Source organism: Mobula birostris, chromosome 10 (genome assembly GCF_030028105.1).
Source record: "Mobula birostris isolate sMobBir1 chromosome 10, sMobBir1.hap1, whole genome shotgun sequence".
Classification (NCBI taxonomy): domain Eukaryota; kingdom Metazoa; phylum Chordata; class Chondrichthyes; order Myliobatiformes; family Myliobatidae; genus Mobula; species Mobula birostris.
The window spans coordinates 34,880,084-34,905,152 of NC_092379.1; the positions used below are offsets into that span (position 1 = coordinate 34,880,084).

Below are 25,069 nucleotides of genomic sequence, written 5' to 3' on the forward strand. Positions count from 1 at the left end.
CTGCCTTTCCTACGATACTTCTTGTATTGAAGTATCAGCTCATCGCACTATGCTCAACCTTTTGATTCCTGACTTTGTCTGAGGTCTTAAAAACATGTCTCCACAACCTCTCCACTATCTGTTCTGGCACTCCGGTTCTGATCCCCGGGATTTTTTTGTGTCTCTAACATTCTTTTATATTTATGTAATCCAAAGCAGACATAAATCTGTTCAGCATTTCCTATGATTAAATTACAAACGTTTTTATGTTTATTTTGATAATTGTCCTCCAGTACGAATTTGATAGTAATCGTGAAGCCGACAATGGCAGAACGCCATTCCCAGAATTCCACGCGAGGAAGACTGCACTCTACCAGTCAGTGAAGTTTAGTACGCAGGCGTGCAGTTGGATTCCCTTCTGCAGAAAGGGTGGAATGGCGACGGAGTAAACGGATCGAGTGGGTCGAAACTGGTAAGAGATATGGGGCATAAAGGAAGGGCTAATGCTGTGAGTAGGCCAGAACAAGGTATAAGCTGCAGGTTTCAGTCTGAGACTTAAGTAATCGCAAACGTTGCGCTTAAATCGGAGAGGTAAGTCGTATATCAGCCGCAGGGACATCAAACGCATGCTCTGTTATTGGAGGCGCAACTGTGCATAGGTGGGGCTTCAAGACCAATTTGACTAAGAGAGGAAATTATTGGCCTCTTCCTTTGATGGGCAGCATAGTGACAAGCGGAACGTGAGGAGGGGACTGGACAGAGTGCAGCCGATCGAAATTTGATATGGCGCTGGGAGTTTGGAAAATCAGGAAAGACAAACTCAGAATGTAATTATTTCCAACGTGCAACTTCTGCACTTGGGATATAAATTTCTAATCATTCAAAATAGGGTTAACAAAATACTTTCCATCGTTGCAGTTTCCTGTTGCATTTCTTGATTAAATCGAGTGAAGAAGAGTTTAAACACGATTGAATGGATGAAATGCATTATTCAGGTGCAGAGACATAACTTTAGCTGAGCGGGCAAGATTGGGTGTAAGTTGATGGCACTGCTACTCCAGAGGCCTGGGCTAGTCATTTATGGGGGTGACACCGTGATTAATTTACCACACAAGAAATCCAGAAGTAAGAGTGCAAATCCCAATAAGACAATGCAGTTATTTGGTTCAAAATCTGGAGGGCAAAAAATATACAATCTAACGATGATACCCTTTAAAATTAGTGACCTGTCATTGAAAACCCTTCTGCTTTGCTAATGAAAATCCCTTTGCTGTCCTGATGGAGAGTTTCAGCCTTAAACATCGACTCTTAATTCTTTTCCATAGACGCTGCCTGACCTAAGGGAGGGAACGACCACTCCTCTCCCTCCTCCCTCCCTCCCTCCCTCCCTAACCTAAGATCCTCCAAAATTTCGTGAATGTTTCTCTGGACTTCCAGCATCTGCAGAATCTACTGTGTTTATGTTTTGTTTGGCTGAAGTCCTTCGTGTGAGGATATCTGTCATCCTCACCGTGAGTGGCGGGAATGGTTGATTAATGGACCAGGTTTCTGAAATTTTAGAAGAGGTAGAGGAGAATGTAAAAGAGTTCTTAATCAGGAACAATATCACAGCTGCACTCGGGAGGCATAATTGGTGGTGGGGGAGAGTCAGACAGTGAGGCTGTTTTGGTGAAACTCAGGAAGGGGAAAGGTACAATCACACTGATGGGATTGTACTACAGACCCCCTAATAGCCACTGGAAAATTGAGGCACAGATATGTAAACAGATTAAAGAAATGGGTAAAGTAATGGGGTTATTGTCATGGGGGATTTCAACTTTCGTAACATAAACTGGATCCTTCTTAGTGTTGCAAACACGAGGAATTCTGCAGATGCTGGAAATTCAAGCAACACACATCAAAGTTGCTGGTGAACGCAGCAGGCCAGGCAGCATCTCTAGGAAGAGGTACAGTCGACGTTTCAGGCCGACACCCTTTGTCAGGACTAACTGAAGAAAGAGCTAGTAAGAGATTGAAAAGACTTTTAAATCTCTTACTAGCTCTTTCTTCAGTTAGTCCTGACGAATGGTCTTGGCCTGAAACGTTGACTGTACCTCTTCCTAGAGATGCTGCCTGGCCTGCTGCATTCACCAGCACCTTTGATGTGTGTTGCTCCTTCTTAGTGTAAAGGGTTTAGATGGGGCAGAATTTGTAAAGTGTATCCAGGAATGTTTCTTAAATCAATATGTGGATGGATCATTGAGAGGGAGGCGTACCGGACCTGGTGTTTAGTTAATAGCCTGGTCAGGTGACTGACTTTTCAGTTGCAAACACGAGGAAATCTGCAGATGCTGGAATAAAAGTTGCTGGTGAATGCAGCAGACCAGGCAGCATCTGTTGGAAGAGGTACAGTCGACATTTCGGGTCGAGACCCTTCATCAGTAGGTGATGTTAGGGAACAGTGACAACAACTCCTTAACTTCCACAATAGCTATAAATAAGGATAGGTATGCTCCTTGTGAGAGAGTTTTAAATTGGAGTAGGGCAAATTGTGAGAACATTAGACAGGAACTAAATTGGGAACACCTTTTCTCTGGCAAGTTCACATCAGACATGTGGATGAATTGTACAGAATACAGGAAGGGTATGTTCCTGCAAGAAGGAAGGACGGGGATGGAAAGGTAATAGAACCTTCGATCAACAGTTGAATTTAGTAAAGAAGAAAAAGGAAAAGTATCTGAAGTTTTGGAAGTTAGGATCAAACAAAACACATGATGAGTATAAAGAAGCCAGAAAAGAACTAAAGAAGGGAATTAGGAAAGCCAGAAGGGGCCATGAAAAGTTCTTGGCAAGCTGGATTAAGGTGAATCTCAATGCTTTCTATACATACATCAAGAGCAAGAGGATAACTATGGAGAGAGTCGGACTGCTCAAGGGTAAACGGGGGAATGTTTGCTTGGATACGGAGAATGTGAGTGAGGTACTTAGTGAGTACCTTGCTTCAGTATTTACCAGAAGAGTATATGGAGGACCAGGAGATCAGTGCTGAGCGTATAAATATATTAGGGCATTTAGTAGTGAAGGATGAGAAAGCATTGGGCCTCCTAATGAGTAGTAAGGTCGACAAGACCCCAGGGCCTGATGGGATTTACACCCGGTTATTGATGGAGGCAAGAGATGAGATTGCTGGGCCCCTGACCAGTATCTTTGTGTCCTCTTTAGTCACAGGCAAGGTCCCAGAGAATTGGCAAGTGGCTAATATTGTATCTCTATTTAATAAGTATGTGGTGCGTGGCCAAGTGGTTAGGGCATTGGACTAGCAATCTGAAGGTCGTGGGTTCGAGCCTCGCCAGGGCAGTGTGTGTGTCCTCGAGCAAGGCACTTAACCACACAATGCTCCAGTCTACCCAGCTGAGAAAGGGTACCGGCAAAAATGCAGGGGTTTAACCTCGTGATTGACCGCTGGGGGGGGTGCAGGGGGGAGTCTCGTACTCTCAGTCGCTTCATGCCAGCCTGATGGGCACAAGGCTCATGACAGACTTTAATCTATTTAACAAGAGAAAATGCTGGTGAGTCTTGCATCAGTTGTAGGAAAATTCTTGAGTGTAGGATATATGAGTATTTGGAAACCCATGGCGTAATTTGGAAGAACCAGTGTGACTTTGTCCATGACAGGCCATGTCTTACTAATTTGAGTTTCTTGACCAGAGAGTTTGATGAGGATAGGGCATGGATTTCAGTAAGGCATTTCACTAAATCCCTCATGGGAAGTTAATTCAGAAAATTAAAATGCATGGGATTTGCGGCGAATTGGCAGTTTAGATCCAGAACTGGCTTGTGCATAGAAGACAGGATAGAGGTTGAAAGGACTTATTCGATCTGGAGGTCTATAATTAGTGGAGTTTCGCAGGGATCTCTGCTGGGACCTCTGCCATTTGTGATGTATATAAATGACCCGGATGAAAATGTAGACAGGTGGGTTACTAAGTTTGCAGATTATACCAAGGTTGGTGGAGTTGTGGATAGTGTAGCAGACTGGCGAAAAATACAGTGCAGAATAGATCAGTTGTTGATATGAACTGAGAAATGGCAGGCAGGGTTTAACCTATATAAATGTGAGATGTTGCACTTTGTAGAACAAATTAACAGTGTTGCTGAGCAGAGGGATTTTGAGATCCAAGGTCATAGCTCTTGAATGTGGCTGCACAGGTCAATGTGGTTGAGAAGGCTTTCGGAATGCTTGCTTTTATGAGTCAAGGCACTGAGTTCAAAAATCAGGAGGCTATGCTACAACTTTAAGAAACTCTGCTTCGGCCAATTTGCAGTATTGCTTTCAGTTTTCTTCGCCCCACTGTAGGAAGGATGTTGAGGCTTTGGAGGGGGTGCTGAAGAGGTTTACCAGGATACTGCCTGTTATTACAAGATGCTGGATAAACTTGAATTGTTTTGTCTGGAGCATTGGAGGCTGAGGGGAGATCTGATAGAGGTTTATAAGATTATGAGAGGCATGATAGAGTAGACAGAGAGTATCTGTTTCCCAGAGTTGAAATGCCTAAAACCAGAGGGCTTGCACTGAAGATGAGAGGGAGTAGGTTCAAGGGAATGTGAGAGGTCAGTTTTTACTCAGAGTCGTGGATGCCTGGACGGTGCTGCCTGGTATGGTGATAGAGGCAGATACATTAGAGGCTTTTAAGAGGTGTTTGGATAGACATGAACGTAAGGAAGATGAAGTGATATGGACATGGTGTAGGTAGGAGTGATTAATGGTTAGGTAGGTGTTTTTGATTTTCTTTTTAGCTGGTTCGACACAACATTGTGGGCTGAATGGCCGTTGCTGTGCTGTATTGTTTTATGTTCTTAAATGGCCCCATGACAGCTTTGTGCGCCACTTATTTATTCCAATACTCTGTGTTCAAGGAATAAAATTAGACTATCACCTTGTATTGAACTTGGCAGTAAATTTGGACATGGTAAGTTTGCAAAGGGTTAATCCAACCTTACATAAGACTTCAAACAAATATCTGAGAATTGGTGTTTAAACTGAAAGTTCTGTACCATGAACTAGTCAAATAATGGGCTGAAATTGTCATTCTTGTATAATTATACCAACGTGCCAAATTCCTTTGTCACAACCTCAGAGCACGTCATATCCCGCGGGTAGGACAAACCCATCAGAGGCATTGACAAAATTGTACATGGGCGGGAGGGAGTAGATTACCAGCAGCTGGCCTTCTGCCATTAGCTGATGAATTGGTGCTGCTCCACATTTGGAAGAAAGACTGAAAGTAGCGAGAGCATTGAATGTAATCTGGCTGAGGAATTTCAATTCCTTTTACCAAGATGAAACAGGTACTGTGGCAGATAGTTGAGTGAACCAACACATGAGGTAGAGTAGATTTACTTAACCTTACAGTATATATGTGTATCACTGTCTATTATGGAGGGGTCACTGTATAATATCGTGTAGTGGCCCCTCCATTCCAAATGGTGCGGTGGGTCGTAAACTCAACCATCATGGGGCACTAGCCTCCCTACCATTGAAGACATCTTCAAAAAATGTGCTTCAAAAAGCTCCATTCCTCATTAAGAAGACCACCATCTAGGACATGCCCACTTTTCATTACTGCTTTTAGGGAGAAGGTACAGGAGCCTGACGATACAGACTCAACATTTTAGAAACAGCTCTTTCTCCTCTGCCCTTAGAGTTCTAAATGGTCTATGAAGCAGTAAACACATCTTCACTATTTTTGTTCTCTTTTCACACTATTTATTTATATATACCAGCCATCAGTTACCCAGCTGCAACAGTGCGCTGGCCAAGGTACAAAATAGAAGCCGCTGACATCAAGACCTGGAAACTACTAACAATATTTGGGGGAATTCCATCCAATGTTGAGTGACTGCACACCTGCTGGAATAAAGGAGGATGGGAACTTGAAAGTATCAAGGTTCCCACATTCCTGAAAGAAATGCAAAATATCCATGACCATGTCAAGGAGATGGCCCCTGAGGACTACTTGCTAGGAGTATACCTCAGACAGCAGCCAGGAGAGATGGAAATGGAAGTGGGTGAAGCAGAGCGAGAGGACCGGAGGCCATGGCAGGACCAGCCACTGCACAGGATGTATCATCACCAGGTATCGAAGTGGCTGACATAAGAAAGTCTTACCAATGGCTGGAAATGGCAGGACTTAGGGATGGCACAGAGGCACGGCTCATGGCTGCACAAAAACAAGCGCTGAGCACAAGAGCAATAGAAGCAGGGATCTATCACACCAGACAAGACCCAAAGTGCAGAGTATGCAAGGAATCCACCGAAACCATCCAGTACATAGTAGCAGGGTGCAAGATGCAGGCAGGGACAGCATAGACTGAACGGCACAACCAAGTTGCAGGGATTGTGTACAGGAACATCTGCGCTGAGTATGGATTGGACACTCCCAAATCCAAATGGGAAACACCCAAGAACGTAATGGAGAATGACAAAGCTAAGATCCTGTGGGACTTCCAAATACACACTGATAAGCAGGTACTGGCCAACCAACCACACATGGTAATACTGGACAAGGAACATGAGAAAAACAGTAACATTTAAGATGTGACAATCTTGAATGACAGTAACATCAGGACAAAAGAATATGAGAGGCTGGAGAAATACCAGAGCTCGAAAGAGCAGATGGAAAGGTTGTGGAATATTAAAGCCAGTGTAATCCTGGTGGTGATAGGAGCACTTGGAACTGTGACACCTGGACTGCGAGAATGGCTCCAATAAATCCTGGGAACAACATCTGAGATCTTGGTCCAGAAGAGCGCACTACAAAGAACAGCAAGGATACTGTGCCGACCCTTTAAGCTCCCAGTCCTCTGGTAGAGGACCTGAGTTTGAGAGAAAAATACACATATACACCACCCATAAGGGTGAGAAAAAAATATATTTCTTATTGTAATTAATAGCAGTCTTTTAGGTTGGCATGACTCTGCTGCCACTAAACCACGAATTTCATGACATACGTCAGAGATGGGAAACCTGATTCTGATATTGCGTCCCATTACCGGTTGTCCATCACTGGTTACAGACTAACAATCAGGAAAAACACTCGTTCACCACTACCTTCTGTCTTAAAGCCAATTTTAATTCCTGTTTGCCAATCCGTCTTGGATACCTGGGCTTAATCTTCTGGATCAGCTGACCATGCAGGACTGTGGCAATGTAAATTTTTGAGGAGAGCAGCTTTCGTAGCCTTGGTCTTTGACCTGGATGTACAGCAACAGAGTGTGGAATCAAGGAGAACTGCAGTAATAGGAGACTTTGTCGTTAGTGGGACAGATTGAAAACTCCGTGGTCATGAATGAGAATCTAGGATGTTCTGTTGCTTAACCCCCAAGCGTTTTAGAACATCCCCAGGGTGGAGGGGCAGAATGAGTAGCCAGAGCATAGACAAAAGGATGAGGTCTTGCTGAATGAATATAAGGGGTTGGGTAGAAGGTGAAAAAACACAGAACCCTAAGGATTGTAATCCCTGGATTACTCCCAGTGCCACATAGTGATGAAGACAGGAATATATGGCTGATTAGCTGATATAGCTCAGGTTCTTGGACTCCTGAGAATCTCTTTTGAGGCAGAGGTAACCTAGACAAGAGGGATAGGTTGCATCTGAACAGAAGGGGAACTACTAGTGTAGATTTAAACAATAGCCTAGCTGTTGATGCGATGCTGAAGCTCCAGACGTCAGAGTTCAGAGTTCATTTCTGGCGTCATCTGCAAGGAGTTTGTACATTTTCCATGTGACCACAATGGGTTCTTCTGGGTTCCCATTTCTTCACACAGTCCAAAGAAGATGCACCGGTTAGTAGCTAAATTGGTCATTGTAAATTGTCCTGTGATTAGGCAAGAGTTAAATAGGTAGGTAGCCGGATGGCTCGGTTTGTTGGGTTGGAAGGTCTCTTCTACACTGCATCTCTAAATAAATAAGTCCCGTATGGGCCATAGCACAAGGTAGTGTTGTGGCAGATAAGAATGTTGAAGCAAATAAAGAAGTGAAAGCCAACAATAGGTGGGGACAGGACAGGAAAAGAAGATGATGCGATAGGATCAACTGCATTTACTTTAATGGCAGGAGCCTGACAGGTAAGGCAGGAAAATTCGGGGGATGTACTGGAATGTTATAGCTATAATGAAAGGATGGTAGAAGGAACAGGAGGAATTGGAATTAGTTTCATATTGTCACACATATTTCTGTATAGAGAAAAGCTTGTCTTGCACATTACATACAGATAAATTCATTACAAACTGCATTGAGATAGTGTAAGGTAAAAACCATAACAGAATGAAGAACAGGAAAAAGAGATGATGTGGTAGGCTCAGCTGCATTTACTGTAATGGGAGGATCCTAACAGGTAAGTGTAACTGCTACACAGACTGACAGTGCAATGTTCTCGGGTACAGATGCTGCAGGTATAATAAAAATGAAGGAAGAGAGGAGTGGAAGATTGCAGTGGCAGTATTGAGAGAGGATTCCTCTTGTGGGAATGTCCACTGAGGTGAAATAGGTAGAACTTATAAATAAAAAAGATCCCTTTTGGATTGTACTACAGGCCTCCAAATAGCCAATGGGAATTGGAGAAGCAGATATGTAGGGATATTGCAAATGGATTTAAGAATACTGGGTTTGTATTAGCAGGTAATTTTAATTTAGAACATAGAGCACTACAGCACAGTATAGGTCCGTAGGCCCATGATGTTGTGCAGAGCTGAAAATCAATCAAACCCTTCCCTCCTAAAATAACACTTCATTTTATATCATCCATATGCCTTTCTAAGAGTTTCTTAAATGTCCCTAATATATCTGCATGTCCCATGCACCCAGCATTCTCTGTATTTTAAAAAAAACTTCCATTTGTACCAGATTATACTTTCTTCTGATCACCTTAGAATTACGTGTCCCCATATTAGCCACTTCAGCCCTGGGAAAAAGTCTGGCTATCCACTTGAACTATGCCTCTTATCTTGTATACCATTATCAAGTTACTGCTCGTCTTCCTTTGTTCCAAAGAGGAAAACCCTAGCATGCATAACCGATCCCCATAAGACATGCCCTCTCATCCAGGCAGCATCCTGATAAATCTCTTCTGCACCATCTCTAAAGCTTCCACATCCTTCCTATAATGAGGCAACCAGAACTGGAATTTCCTGATATTAACCACCATAGGAGGTTAAATGGGGCAAAATTAGTCAGATGTACAGGAAGGATTTCCCAATCAGTATGAGTATGGCCTCCCTGAGATTTTTTTCTGCCAGCATACTTAGCAAATTTATAGAATAGTACCTGTAGGCAGGATCAATGGACAACAAACTGTTGAAATGCAAATATAAATATATAATAAGCATGAAATAACAAGATAAGAGTCCTTAGAGTGAGACCATCAGTTGTGAGAATACCAGAAACAGAAAGAGTGTTCAAGGGTCTGACGGTTCAGGGGCAGTAACTGTTTTTGAACTGGTGGTGCAGTTCCTGAGGCACTTCTAGCTTCTACAAGATGAAGTGTGAACAACATGATCAACGGCGATGTCCTGCAGAGTTTCACAAAACTACTTCTCTTATTTCTTCTTTCAAATATGATTCTACTAACAAGCTTTCCATGATCCAAACTTGTGATTTACATTTTGATGGTGTGTTTTGGGGCTGATTGAGTGGTCTGTCTCCAAGGAAGTTTGATGAGGATTGGAGTGGAGTATGCGGCCTGGTAGCCTGGAAACGGGGCACGAGCACATGATCAATTCTATAGCTTCTCTCTGATTGAGGCACTGAGCAAAACTGTAGTCGTCGAGAACAAGAGTGGAGGACGGGCAGTTGCTCAGCACCATCTGCCTGCGTTTGCCTTGGGATCCACGTTGTCTGTACTGATCGGCAAGGCCGTGGACTCATTTTTAGGGGACTTTAAGATTCAAGTTGTATGTGTTCCTGGATTCTGGTTATCCTGTTTTACTGTTTTTGAGTGGTTTGATTAGGGTGATCAATGCTTTGGTGAAGAATAGCCCTGGCTTGTGGTGAGGTGAGGAATTGAACTAAAATGAATTCTACTGGTTTGGTATTTTACATGTTCTTTGCTCGCCTGTTGCTGTTTGTGCAGGACTAATCTCAGGTTGTCTTCTGTGTACAAATTTTGATAATGAATATACTTGGAATCTTTAAATCAATTCTCCCTTCATTCTCCTATGCCTTAGGGAATAAAAGCCTAACCTATTCAACCTTTTCTTATAACTCAGATCCTTAAGTCCTTAAGTCCTGGCAACATCCTCAAATCTCAAATCTCTTACTAGCTCTTCCTTCAGTTAATCCTGACGAAGGGTCTCGGCCTGAAACGACGACTGTACCTCTTCCTAGAGATGCTGCCTGGCCTGTTGCATTCACCAGTAACTTTGTGTGTTGCTTGAATTTCCAGCATCTGCAGAATTCCTCGTGTTCATATGTCAATTATTTGGATGACAGAACTGATGACTTTGTGGGCAGGTTTGCAGGTGATATGAAGATAGGTGGAGGGGCAGGTAGTTTTGAGGAGGTAGAGAGGCTATAAAAGGACTTAGACAGATTAGGAGAATGGGCAAAGAAGTGGCAGATGGAATACAATTTATGGTCATGGATTTTGGTAGAAGAAATAAAAGGGTAACTTCTAAAAGTTGAGAAAATTCAAAAATCACATGCGCAAAGGCATTTGAGAGTCCTTGTGCAAAATTCTCTTTAGAAATGGAGTGATGTCTATGGAATAGCATGATATGGCCACTGCTAGGGATTCCCCAGGACATGCCTGGAGCTAGCGCTGGGCATGACAGTGAGCAAACTGCTGAATAGGCAGGCAGGCACCAGGAAACCTGGAAAAGATTTCAGATTTGGTAGAAGAAATAAAAGCGTAGGCTACTTCCTAAATTAAGAGAAAATACAAAAATCTGAGGTGTAGAGAGACTTGGGAGTCCTCATGCAGGATTCCCTAAAGGTTAATTTGCCAGTTGATTCTGTGATGAGGAAGGTAAGTGCCATGCTAGCATTCATTTCAAGAGGACTAGAATGTAAAAACAATTATGTAATGTTGAGGCTGTATAGTCATAGTCATACTTTATTGATCCCGAGGGAAACTGGTTTTCGTTACAGTTGCACCAACCAAGAATGGAGTATAAATAAAGGCCACACTTGCAGTATTGTGAGCAGCTTCGGCCCTCTTATTTAAGAAAGGATGTGTTGACACGGGAGAGGGTTCAAAGGAAGTTCATATAAATTATTACAGGATTGAATGCCTTATTCTATGAGTAGTGTTTGATGGTTGTGTGCCTGTACTAACTGGAATTCAGAAGAACGAGCTGTGTGCGGGGGTGGGGAAGGATTCTCATTGAAACCTATTGAATGTTGAAAGTACTTGATAGAGTAGTTGTGCAGAGGATGTTTACTATGGTAGGAGAGTCTAAGACCAGAGGCTACAGCCTCAGAAGGGGCCTCCTTTTAGAATGGTGATGAGGAGGAATCTCCTTTGCCAGAGAGTGGTGAATCTGTGGAATTCATTGCCACAGGTAGTTGTGGAGGCCAAGCTTTTATGTATATTTAAGGCAGAGGTTGATAGATTCTTGATTAGTCAGGGCATGAAGGATTACAGGGAGAAGGCAGGAGATTGGGGTTGAGGGAAATGGATCAGCCATGATGAAATGGTGGAGCAGACTCAATGGGCCAGATGGCCTAATTCTGCTCCTATTTTTTATGCTATAAATTCTTGCACTCCTTTACCAACAGTTCTATGCAAGTACTTTTCACAAAAAGGACTCCAGCAGTTCAAGGTGATTCAATAATTACTGTCCTTGCTGATGATACCCAGCTCCCAAAACTGAATAAAAATAAGCATGATTATTTAATTGAACTTTAAAATGACTCCATTCCTGCAGATATAGAACCATAGAAACTACAGTACAGAAACAGGCCTTTTGGCCCTTCTTGGCTGTGCCGAACCATTTTCTGCCTAGTCCCACTGACCTGCACACGGACCATATCCCTCCATACACCTCCCATCCATGTATCTGTCCAATTTATTCTTAAATGTTAAAAAAGAACCCGCATTTACCACCTCGTCTGGCAGCTCATGTCTCAATATCCTCTGAAAACATCCAAGCAACAGTCTAGTTTTGATGAGTAATAAGAGATAGAAAATAAATGCAAATTTTAAGATTTTGTGTTTTTAAAAGAAAGGTTATATTAGTTTTTAAATGGACTCCAGGCAATTCACATACAATTGTCATATGATACTTGCAGTTAATGAAACAACACAGGCTCCATCAATCTGCTGTTACTGATGCTTTATTGGTCATCAGGGCAAAACAATTGCAACCTTCAGACTAAACTCTTATTTTGGCTGAATTGGCCGGTTTATCGCACAACCTTGTTGGTTTGATTGATTAACTTGCTCAGGAGCTTGCAGGTTTTTCGTATCCATAGAGTTACTTAAGGCAACAATGGCATGGTGGGAATTTGTGATATCTCAATTCATTTTTGTTGGAAATTCCTGCATAGTTGATTGGTCAAGTGAATTCTGCATAAATTTGTCTGTTGATTGTATTCAGTTCCATAATTTCTCCCTGAATTGTGCTGAAGGAGTAAGAAAGTTTAAAAAAACATGGTTACAAGGTGACAGTTTTTAAATCAGTTTTATATTTAAATAACTATAAAACTGTGATATGTGATTCTAATTTCACTGTTTCCACTGAGATATGTGATTCTTTGAGTTTGAGGAAGGATATGATTGTCTTGGATTACTGCAAAGATTTACAAAATTAATTTCTGGTGAAAAAGATGTTTCTTCAAGTAACAATTGAGCAGAATGGCTCTAAATTCAATAACGTTAGGAAGATGAGACGATTCAATGAAGCAGGATTCTAACGTGTCTTGATGCTGCAATATTTGCCTTTGTATAGGGTCCAAAACCAGGGGATTCAACATAGATTAACAATTACTTCAGACGAAGCTGAGGAGGACTGTTTTCTCTGTGGACATTTTAGAATTCTGTATTCCAGGGAGCTAATGTGAATTCTAGCCTGAAAAAGGTTGTTAGACCTTGGTGGGCAAAATAAGAAGAAGCGGTGGTTCCCCATGTGCTTCATCACTCGTTAGCTGCATGACTGCCCAGCGCTCCCTTCTCCTATCCCACCCATATCCTTGAGCTCCCTGGAGCCATCATACTGCAGATACTGGAATGGAGAACAAAAGTAAGCTATTATGAAGATATATAAAATGGTCCAGCTTGTCCATGTCAACCAAGTTACTGAACTGAGCTAGTCCCATTTTCTTGCGTTTGACCCATGTCCTTCTGAAACCTTCCATATCCATGTAACTGGCTAAATGTTGTTTAAACATTGTAATTTTATGTGTCTCTACCACTTACTCTGTTAACCTGTTCCATATAACCACCACACTGTCTAGAAGGAGTTGTCCCTCAAAACTCACACCTTATTTCTTTCCTTTAGGGTTTAGACTCCATTACTGTAAGTAAAGGACTGTGACCATTCTACATACCTCAGCCTGTCATGATTTCAAATTCTCCATGATGTTACTACTCAGCTTCTTCCATTCCAGGAATGAAAGCCCCAGCAGTTTCTCCTTGGAACTCAAGCCCACCAGTCCCAGTAACATCCTTGTGAAGCTTTTCTGCACTTTTTCCGGTTTCATCCTTCTGAATAGCTAGGAGACCAGACCAGAACTTCAGAGATGACTCCAAATATAGTGTTGCCAACATCTGGTACTGTTCTGCCATGATCTCCCAAATCTTGTACTCAATGCCATGACCCATAAAGGCAAGCATGCCCAAAGCTTCCTTCATTGCCATGTATAATTGTACAATCACTTCCAGATTACAGAAGCACAGAAAACCTACAGCCCTTCAACTTACAATGCTGTGCCGAACATGTACTTACTTTAGAAATTACCTAGGGTTACCCAGAGTCCTCTATTTTTCTAAGCTCCATGTACCTATCCAGGAGCCTCTTAAAAGACCCTATTGCAGCGGTCCCCAACCACCGGGCCGCAGAGCATGCGCTACCGGGCCACGAGGAAACGATATGATTTGGCGATCTGCGTCAGCTGCACTTTTCCTCATTCCCTCTCACCCACTGTTGAGCCATTACACGCACGTCATCCATGTCAGCGCGGGAAGGAAATCAACTCCTCGAGCTTGCAAATGACCGCGGGCTGAAAAGTATGTTTGACATAACATCTCTGCCCGCATTCTGGATCAAAGTCAAGGCTAAATATCCTGAGATAGCCATGAAAGCACTGAAATCCGTGCCTCCATTTCCAACATATCTCTGCAATGAATGCAACAGAAACTAAATTGCAGAATAGACTGGACATAAGGAACCTCCTTTGAATATCGCTGTCTCCCATCAGCCTGTGATAGGACCGTCTTGTTGCAGGGAAACAAGCCCAGGGCTCCCACTGAATCAGCGATATTGGTGCGTTGCAATGATTTTATATGTTCATACGGGGAAAATATGCACTGTGTGTTTAATATTAAATTCGTTAGATAAACCCTCTAGAAACAAAATTGAGTGTATTAGCCACTTCTCACCTATATTCCGGTTGTGATTAACACCACCCCGCCCCACCCTGAACAGAATCGCCAAAAACGATTTGTAGAAAAATAATCGGCACGTGCACGCATGCGCAAGTCACACGTGCACAGTGGTGCCTGCGCAAGGCTTCATGGTCATTGTAGTCTTTCTCTGGGTAAACACAACGTATTTGACTGCTACTCTTGTCCATTGGTAACCATACACCCCCCCCCACCCCCCGGTCAGCCGGTCCGCAAGAATATTGTCAATATGAAACCTGTCCGCAGTGCAAAAAAGGTTGGGGACCCCTGCCCTATTGTATCCATCTCCACCACAGTCGCTGGCAGCCCATTCCACACGCTCACCATTCTCTGCATAAAGTAACTTGCCCCTGACATCCCCATTGTACCTACTTCCAAGCACCTGAAAACTGTGCCCTCTCGCGTTAGCCATTTCAGCCCTGGAAAAAAGCCTTTGACTATCCATACGATCAATGCCTCTCATCATCTTATACATCTCTATCAGGTTACCTCTCATCTCCATCGCTCCAAGGAGAAAAGGCCAAGCTCACTCAACGTATTCTCGTAAGGCTTGCTCCCCAATCCGGGCAACATCCTTGTAAATCTCCTCTGCACCCTTTCTTTTTTTTGTAATTTATTTTTTATTGAAGTTCATCATCAAACAAACATTTCCATAAGATGTAATTCAGATACTGTACATATATATCGTATAGTCATATTTGTCACAAATCTCCACATGATATTTATCTGCGGTATACACTTACAGAAAGGAGAGGAAAAAAAGAACAATCTAAAGAAGAAAACTATGTACAAAGTAGGGAGTGATCTTTTTATTAACAACATATTCATTGACTTGTGAGAGTAAAATCAGGCCTTTGAGGTGTTATGTAATTAAACCATTTTTCCCAGTATGAATCAAAATGTTCCAACTTATGATTAACAGATGCTGTTGTCTTCTCCATTTTGTAAATGTCCATTGTAATTTCCATCCATACATTTAAAATTGGGCTCTCCTCTGATAACCATTTCCTGGTAAGGGTCTTTTTAACCAGCCACCAGCAGTATATTCATTAAATATTGATCTCTTTTCAACCATTCTTGAGGTATATACTCAAAATATATGGTCTTACTTTCTAAGGGTACTTCACATTTAAAGATGTCTAGTAGGGCATTGTGTATCCCACTCCAATAGTGGTTGATAACAGGGCATTCCAGAAAATATGATAACGGTTTGCATTTTGATTTCTACCATTTCTTCAGCAAACAGGGAGGTTACTATCATAATGGGATTTCTGAGAGGGTGTAATAAAATATCTTACAAATTTTTAGATTCAAACTCCCTCCATTTCTATGAAGTGGTACACTTCCATTGATACCTCCATATTATTGTCCATTCTTCCTCAGATACTATTATCCCTCCTTCCTTCTCCCATTTTGTTTTAATGTATGAAGTCAAATGTGTCTAAGATTTGACAAACCCTTATACACACTTGAAATGATTCTACTACTGTTGTCTGAATTATATGCTTTTCTAAATAGCTCTATCAAACATGTACTTGCCTTGGTTACATTTTTAACCGTCCTATTAACATACTGTCACATCTGTAAATATCGATAAAAGTCTTGTTTTTCTAATAAGTGTTTCTCTCTGAGCATTTCAAAACTAAACAATGTTCCTTCTTTCATTATATTGCAAATAGCTGTTATTCCTTTAGCTGTCCAGTCCTTAAATCTAGCATTCAGTTTATTCGGCATAAAATCCAAGTCATATGCACACCATTTAAGAATTGCAATGTCTCTCTCTAGTTTATATTCTTTTATAAGAGTGTTCCATATTTTGAGAGTCCATTTCACCTATGGGTTATCAGTAGTATTTATGTAACTTTGTAGGTTGTTGTCAGCCAAAATTGCCTGTATGGGGATGGAAAGTATCCTCTCCTCAATGTTTTTCCATTGAGCATCATATGATTGGTTGCATCAGCATATCACAGCTCTCAACCGCGCTGCAAAATAATAATCTCCAAGAGAAGGTAGGCCCCATCCCCCCTTTTCCTTGGCTATTGCAAAGTTTTGAGACGAACTCTAGGCCTTCTACCTTGCCATATACATCTTGATAGTATCTTTTTCCATTCATTGAATTGATTTTGGTTAAACTCTATTGGTAGGGTCTGAAAGAGATAAAGTAGTCTGGGCAGTATATTCATTTTAATAAATTCAATCCTTGAACTGAGACCAAGAAAACACTATACAGGCACTATATGACAATCCTACCACTAGGATTAAAATCAATGGATATTTATCTAATAGCTTCACCCTAGAAAGGGGCATGAGACGGGGTTATCCATGGTCACCGCTACTCTTCGCATTATATGTGGAACCATTTGTGCAACACATCAGACAAAATGAAGATATCAGGGGAATTACCATTAAAGGGACAGAACATAAAATGGCCTGTTATGCGGATGACATTTTGATCAATCTAGGGCAACCAATATACTCGTTATCTAAATTGATGCAATCCTTTGAACAATATGGCCACTTATCAGGATACAAGATCAACATAGATAAAACCCAATTACTTTCATTTAACTACAGCCCACCAAGGGAAATTGAAAGTAGATATCCTTGGGCATGGCAAACAGAGTCCGTCAAATATTTGGGCATCATTGGATTTGGCAAAATTATCAGAATGCAATTATCAGCCTAAAAAAATTAAGGAAGGTATAATAAGATGGAACTCTGTACCATTTCTATAGTTTCCACATCCTTCCTGTAGTGACATGACCAGAAATGAGCACAGTACTCCAAGTGGGGTCTGACCAGGGTCCTATACAGCTGTAACCTTACCTCTCCGCTCTTGAACTCATTCCCATGGTTGATGAAGGCCAATGCACTGTATACCTTCTTAACCACACAGTCAACCTGCGTAGCAGCTTTGAGCGTCCTATGGACTCAAACCCCAAGATCCCTCTGATCCTCCAACTGCCACGAGCCTTACCATTATTACTATATTCTACAATCATATTTCACCTACCAAAATGAACCACCTCATACTGCTATTGTGACTCCCGTCTCCCCTTCCCCCACCAATTCTCTGCAATCCCGTCTCCTTCCAATCACATCGTCAGCTCCTGGGTCCTCAGAGGCTCCATCTTCCTCTCACCCCAACCCTCCCCTCTCCATTGACACCCCCAGCCTTCCCCCTCGCCCCCTGATCCCAGCTCTCATCCGTGCTGGGTCTTTACCATCCCCTCCGACCTTCAACTGTCGGAGGCAGAATGCTCTGTCCTCAGTAAGGGCCTCACCTTTGTCCCCCTTCGCCCACACCTCAGCGAGTTCCGTGTTTGCCACGCTGCGGAGCTCTTCTTCCGCCGTCTCCGTCTCCGAGCCTACTTCTTCGGCAAGGACTCTTCCACCCCTACTGATGACCCCTTCTCCCGTCTTCAACCCTCCTCCTCTTCATGGTCACCCCGCTCTGGTCTTCTGCCTGCTCTGGATCTCTTTATCGCTAACTGCCGACGGGACATCAACCGTCTCGACTTCACTGCGCCTTGTTCCCATTCCAACCTCACTCCTTCGGAACGCTCTGCTCTCCACCCCCTCCGCACTAATCCTAACCTTATTATTAAACCCGCCGATAAGGGGGGTGCTGTTGTAGTCTGGCATACTGACCTCTACCTTGCCGAGGCACAGCGACAACTCGCGGATACCTCCTCTTATTTACCCCTCGATCGTGACCCCACTAAGGAGCACCAAGCCATTGTCTCCCACAGCATCACCAACTTTATCCGCTCAGGGGATCTCCCATCCACTGCTACCAGCCTTATAGTTCCCACACCCCGCACTTCCCGTTTCTACCTCCTACCCAAGATGCACAAACCTGCCTGTCCTGGCCGACCTATTGTCTCAGCTTGCTCCTGCTCCACCGAACTCATTTCTGCATACCTCGACACTGCTTTATCACCCCTTGTTCAATCCCTTCCTACCTATGTTCGTGACACTTCTCACGCTCTTAAACTTTTCGATGATTTTAAGTTCCCGGGTCCCCACCGCTTTATTTTCACCATGGATGTCCAGTCCCTATATACTTCCATCCCCCATCAGGAAGGTCTCAAAGCTCTCCGCTTCTTTTTGGATTCCAGACCTAATCAGATCCCCTCTACCACTCTACTCCGTCTAGCGGAATTAGTCCTTACTCTTAATAATTTCTCCTTTGGCTCCTCCCACTTCCTCCAAACTAAAGGTGTAGCTATGGGCACCCGTATGGGTCCTAGCTATGCCTGCCATTTTGTTGGCTTTGTGGAACAATCCATGTTCCGTGCCTATACTGGTATCTGTCCCCCACTTTTCCTTCGCTACATCGATGACTGCATTGGCGCTGCTTCCTGCACGCATGCTGAGCTCGTTGACTTTATTAACTTTGCCTCCAACTTCCACCCTGCCCTCAAGTTTACCTGGTCCATTTCCGACACCTCCCTCCCCTTTTTAGATCTTTCTGTCTCTATCTCCAGAGACAGCTTATCCACTGATATCTACCATAAGCCTACTGACTCTCACAGCTATCTGTACTATTCCTCTTCTCACCCTGTCTCTTGCAAAAATGCCATCCCCTTCTCACAATTCCTCCGTCTCCGCCGCATCTGCTCTCAGAATGAGGCTTTTCATTCCAGGACAAGGGAGATGTCCTCCTTTTTTAAAGAAAGGGGCTTCCCTTCCTCCACTATCAACTCTGCTCTCAAATGCATCTCCCCAATTTCACGTACACCTGCTCTCACTCCATCCTCCCACCACCCCACTAGGAATAGGGTTCTCCTGGTCCTCACCTACCACCCCACCAGCCTCCGGGTCCAACATATTATTCTCCGTAATTTCCACCACCTCCAACGGGATCCCACCACTAAGCACATCTTTCCTTCCCCTCCACCTCTGCTTTCTGCAGGGATCGCTCCCTACGTGACTCCCTTGTCTATTCATCCCCCCCATCCCTCCCCACTGATCTCCCTCCTGGCACTTATCCTTGTAAGCGGAACAAGTGCTACACATGCCCTTACACTTCCTCCCTTACCACCATTCAGGGCCCCAAACAGTCCTTCCAGGTGAGGCAACACTTCAGCTGTGAGTCGACTGGGGTGATATACTGCGTCCGGTGCTCCTGATGTGGCCTTCTATATATTGGCGAGACCCGACACAGACTGGGAGACCGCTTTGTTGAACACCTACGCTCTGTCTGCCAGAGAAAGCAGGATCTCCCAGTGGCCACACATTTTAATTCCACATCCCATTCCCATTCTGACATGTCTATCCACAGCCTCCTCTACTGTAAAGATGAAGCCACACTCAGGTTGGAGGAACAACACCTTATATTCTGTCTGGGTAGCCTCCAACCTGATGGCATGAACATTGACTTCTCTAACTTCTGCTAATGCCCCACCTCCCCCTCGTACCCCATCTGTTATTTATTTTTATACACACATTCTTTCTCTCACTCTCCTTTTTCTCCCTCTGTCCCTCTGACTATACCCCTTGCCCATCCTCTGGGTTCCCCCCCCCTTGTCTTTCTCCCCGGACCTCCTGTCCCATGATCCTCTCGTATCCCTTTTGCCAATCACCTGTCCAGCTCTTGGCTCCATCCCTCCCCCTCCTGTCTTCTCCTATCATTTTGGATCTCCCCCTCCCCCTCCCACTTTCAAATCTCTTACTGACTCTTCCTTCAGTTAGTCCTGACGAAGGGTCTCAGCCTGAAACATCGATTGTACCTCTTCCTAGAGATGCTGCCTGGCCTGCTGCGTTCACCAGCAACATTGATGTGTGTTGCTTGAATTTCCAGCATCTGCAGAATTTCTGTTGTTCCACCTCACACTTATCTGGGTTGAACTCTATCTGCCATTTCTCAGCCCAGTTTTATATCCTATCGATTTCCCTCTGTAACCTCTGACAGCCCACCAAACTCTCCACAACATCCCCAACCTTCATCCTCATCCAGGTCATTTATAAAAACCACGAAGAGAAGGGGTCCCGGAACAGATCCCTGAGGCACACCAATCGTCAAAACCTCCATGCAGAATATGACCCGTCTACAACCACTCTTTGCCTTTCGTGGGTAAGCTAATTCTGGATCCACAAATCAAGGTTCCCTTGGACTCCATGCCTCTTAATTTCTCAATAAGCCTTGCATGGGGTACCTTATCAAATGCCTTGCTGAAATCTGTATACACTACATCAGCGGTCCTCAACCACCAGGCTGCAGACCGGTACCGGGCCGCAAAGCATGTGCTACCGGGCCGCGAGGAAACGATATGAGTCAGCTGTACCTTTCCTCATTCCCTGTCACGTACTGTTGAACTTGAACATAGGGTTGCCAACTGTCCCATATTTGCCAGGACATCCCGTATATTGGGCTAAATTGGTTTGTTCCATATTTCCCCCGCTAAGGTACCATTAATTTATATGGGAAAAATTTTTGAGCGTTCCCAAACCCAAAAAATAACCTACCAAATCATACCAAATAACACATAAAACCGAAAATAAATAACACTAACATATAGTAAAAGCAGGAATGATACACAGCCTATATAAAGTAGAAATTATGTATATATAGTCGGGAAGATGAAGGCAAAACCAATTTGTGGGGGGATTAGTTGGCACGTACGCACATGCGCACATCACATGCACACGTCACGCATGCGCACACAGGTGCCTGCGCAAGGCTTCATGTTTATGGTAGTCTTTCCGCTCTGTCCGCCAGAGAAAGCAGGATCTCCCAGTGGCCACACATTTTAATTCCACATCCCATTCCCATTCTGATATGTCTATCCACGGCCTCCTCTACTGTAAAGAGGAAGCCACACTCAGGTTGGAGGAACAACACCTTATATTCCATCTCGGTAGCCTCCAACCTGATGGCATGAACATCGACTTCTCTAACTTCCACTAATGCCCCACCTCCCCCTCGTACCCCATCCGTTATTTATTTATTTATATACACACATTCTTTTTTTCTCTCTCTCCTTTTTCTCCCTCTGTTCCTCTCACTATACCCCTTGCCCATCCTCTGGGCTTTTCCCCCTCCTCCCCCTTTTCTTTCTCCCTGGGCCTCCTGTCCCCATGATCCTCTCATATCCCTTTTGCCAAACAACTTTCCAGCTCTTGGGTCCATCCCTCCCCCCGCTGTCTTCTCCTATCATTTCGGATCTCCCCCTCCCCCTCCCACTTTCAAGTATCTTACTTGCTCTTCCTTCAGTTAGTCCTGATGAAGGGTCTCGGCCCGAAACGTCGACTGTACCTCTTCCTATAGATGCTGCCTGGCCTGCTGCGTTCACCAGCAACATTTATGTGCGTTGTTTGAAATTCCAGCATCTGCAGATTTCCTCGTATTTCCGGGATTTGACTGCTACTTTTGTCCCTTATCTGGGAGTGAGAAAGTTGGCAACCCTAACTGTAAAAGACATGTTGATGTGAGTTTAACCCCACTTGAACACCTACCCTGGTCGGCCGGACTGCAAGAGTATTGTCAATATTAAACCGGTCCGCAGTGCATAAATGGTTGGGGACCCCTGCACTACATCTACTGCTCTACCTTCAACAGTGTGTTTAGTCACATCCTCATTAAAAAATTAATCAGGCTCGTAAAGCATGACCTGTTGACAAGCCATGCTGACTATTCCTAATCATAATAAGCCTCTCCAAATGTTTAAAATCCTGCACCTCAGGATCTTCTCCATCACCTTACCAACCACTGAAGTAAAACTCACTGACCTATAATTTCCTGGGCTATCCCTACTCCCTTTTTTGAATAAGGGAACAACATCTGCAACCTTCTAACTATCCAGAACCTCTCCTGTCCCCATTTATGATGCAGAGATCATTGCCAGAGGTTCAGCGATGGTTCCTGTATCCTACCATCCTTTCCATCTCCTTGGAACATACCTGTGCAGACCACACAAATATCCCCTGAACATTTGTTACATTTCTGCCGTACATTTCTCTGAGAACATCTGTTCCCAATTTATGCTTCCAAGTTCCTGCCTGATAGCTTCATATTTCCCCTTACTCCAATTAAACACTTTTCTAACTTGTCTGTTCCTATCCCTCTGCAAGGTTATGGTAAAGGGGATAGAATTGTGATCACTGTCTCCAAAATGCTCTCCCTCTGAGAGACCTGACACCTGACCAGGTTCATTTCCCAATACCAGATCAACTACAGCCTCTCCTTTTGTAGGCTTATCCACATATTGTGTCAGGAAACCTTCCTGAACACACCTAACAAACTCCACCCCACCTAAACCCCTTGCTCTTGGGAGATGCCAGTCAATATTGGGGAAGTTAAAATCTCCCACCACGACAACCCTGTTTTTATTCCATCTTTCCAGAACCTGTCTCCCTATCTTCTCCTCGATGTCCCTGTAACTGTTGGGTGGTCTATATATAAAAAAAACACCCAGTAGAGTTATTGACTCCTTCCTGTTTCTAACTTCCACCCACAGAGACTCAGCAGACAATCCCTCCATAACTTCCTCCTTTTCTGCAGCCGTAACACTATCTTTGGTCAGCAGTGCCACACCCCCACCACTTTTCCCTCCCTCCCTGTCCTTTCTGAAACATCTAAAGCCTGGCATTTGAAGTAATCATTCCTGCCCCTGAGCCATTCAAGTATCTGTAATGGCCACAACATCATAGTTCCAAGTACTGATCCATGCTCTAAGCTTATCGGCTTTGTTCATAATACTCCTTGCATTAAAATAGACACATCTCAAGCCATCAGTCTGACCGCGACCCTTCTCTATCACCTGCCTAATCTCCCTCTCGCACTCTCTCCAAGCTTACTCTATTTGTGAGCCAACCGCCTCTTCCTCCGTCTTCAGTTTGGTTCCCACTCCTCAGCAATCCCAGTTTAAACTCTCCGCAGTAGCCTTAGCAATCCTGCCTGCCATGATATTGGTCCCCCTCAGATTCAAAAGCAACCTGTTCTTTTTGTACAGGTCACTCCTGCCCCAAAAAATTTCCCAATTAAACAGAAATCTGAATCCCTGCCCCCTGCTCCAATCCCTCACCCACGCATTTATCCTCCACCTCACTCTATCCTATACTTACTGTTGCATGGCACAGGCAGTAATCCCGAGATAACTACCTTTGAGGTGCTGCTTCTCAACTTCCTTCCTAACTCCCTGTAGTCTGTTTTCGGGACCTCCTCCCTTTTCCCACCTATGTCGTTGGTACCAATATGTACCACAACCTCTGGCTGTTCATCTTCCCACTTCAGGATATCATGGACGCGATCAGAGACATGCCGGCATCTGGGAGGCAAACTACCATCCAAGTTTCATTCCTGCATGCACAGACTCACCTGTCTGACCCCCAACTATATCCCCTATCACTGCTGACATCCTCTTCCTTTCCCTACCCTTCTGAGCCACAGGGCCAGACTCTGTGCCGGAGGTTCAGCCACTGTTACTTCCCCCAGGTAGGTCATTCCCCCACCCCCCCCCAACAGTGTGCAAACTTTCCTGACTGTTACCAACTTACCTGTCTCCTGAGGCCCCAGTGTGACTACCTGCCTATAGCTCCTCTCTATCACCTCCTCACTTTCCCTGACCAGGCGAAGGGCATCAAGCTGCATCTGTAGTTGCCTAACCGGGTCCCTAAGGAGCCGCAGCTCGACGCACCTGGCACAGATGTTGCTGTCCGGGAGGTTGGGAGTCTCTCGGGCTCCTCACATCTGACACCCAGTGCAGAACACCAGCCTCACAGACATACTTCGCCTGGACCTGTTATCGTCGAAGCCCTGTTGAGCCAAACCCTTCTACTCTGACTCCCTCTACTCTGTTGCCCGCTCTGTAAAGCTGTCTTCTTTTTAAACCCTTCCCACCGGTCTAACTCACTGATGTCCACACGCCTGCGCAGTCGTTTCTTGATCAAACTGCCAAAGAGAAAAAGATCTCCTTTTAAACACGCCCACTGGTCTAACTTGCTGACATCCATTTGAACTTATTGATTACTCTGTTCTACAATGTTCTCTAGAACCCTCTCAATTACTCCACAAGTCCTCCTCTGTTTAACTTACCAAAATGCAATGACGCTGTACTTTTCCTAGTTAAATTCCATCTGCCATACATTGGACTATTTTCCCATTTGTTCTAGGTCTTGTAAATAACTCTCTCGCCTGCCCACTATACCAATAATTTTGGCATAATTTTTATACTTACTAGCCATGCCATTTACAGTATATTCTCATCCAAATTGTTAATATAGATAACAAATGAGTTAAATGCAGTACCAGTCCCTGCAATTCAGAAAAACAACCTTCTATTACTCTTCTCTAACTCCTACCACCAAACCACAGAGGCTTTGCTGATCTGCTGAGTTCCTTCAGCTGTTTGTTTTAGTTTCCTATAGTCCCACACTGGTGAATGTATTCAACAAATACAGAACATATGCAGAGCCCTTTGGTAGGGGGAATTCCATACCTCATTTTAAAGAGATCTGCTTGTTTATGGCTTAATCCTAATGCTAT

At 43.9% G+C, this 25,069-nt stretch overlaps 1 long non-coding RNA gene across 1 annotated transcript in view; it reads left to right on the top strand.

The window, feature by feature from the left end:
• Positions 1 to 384: 384 nt before the first annotated feature.
• The window catches only part of LOC140204472 (uncharacterized), a 36,099-nt gene continuing 11,414 nt past the window's right edge, over positions 385 to 25,069 (top strand). Inside the window, exon 1 of the long non-coding RNA XR_011887633.1 lies at positions 385 to 451. This is a non-coding gene — a long non-coding RNA (uncharacterized lncRNA). The remainder of the gene's footprint in view (positions 452 to 25,069) is intronic.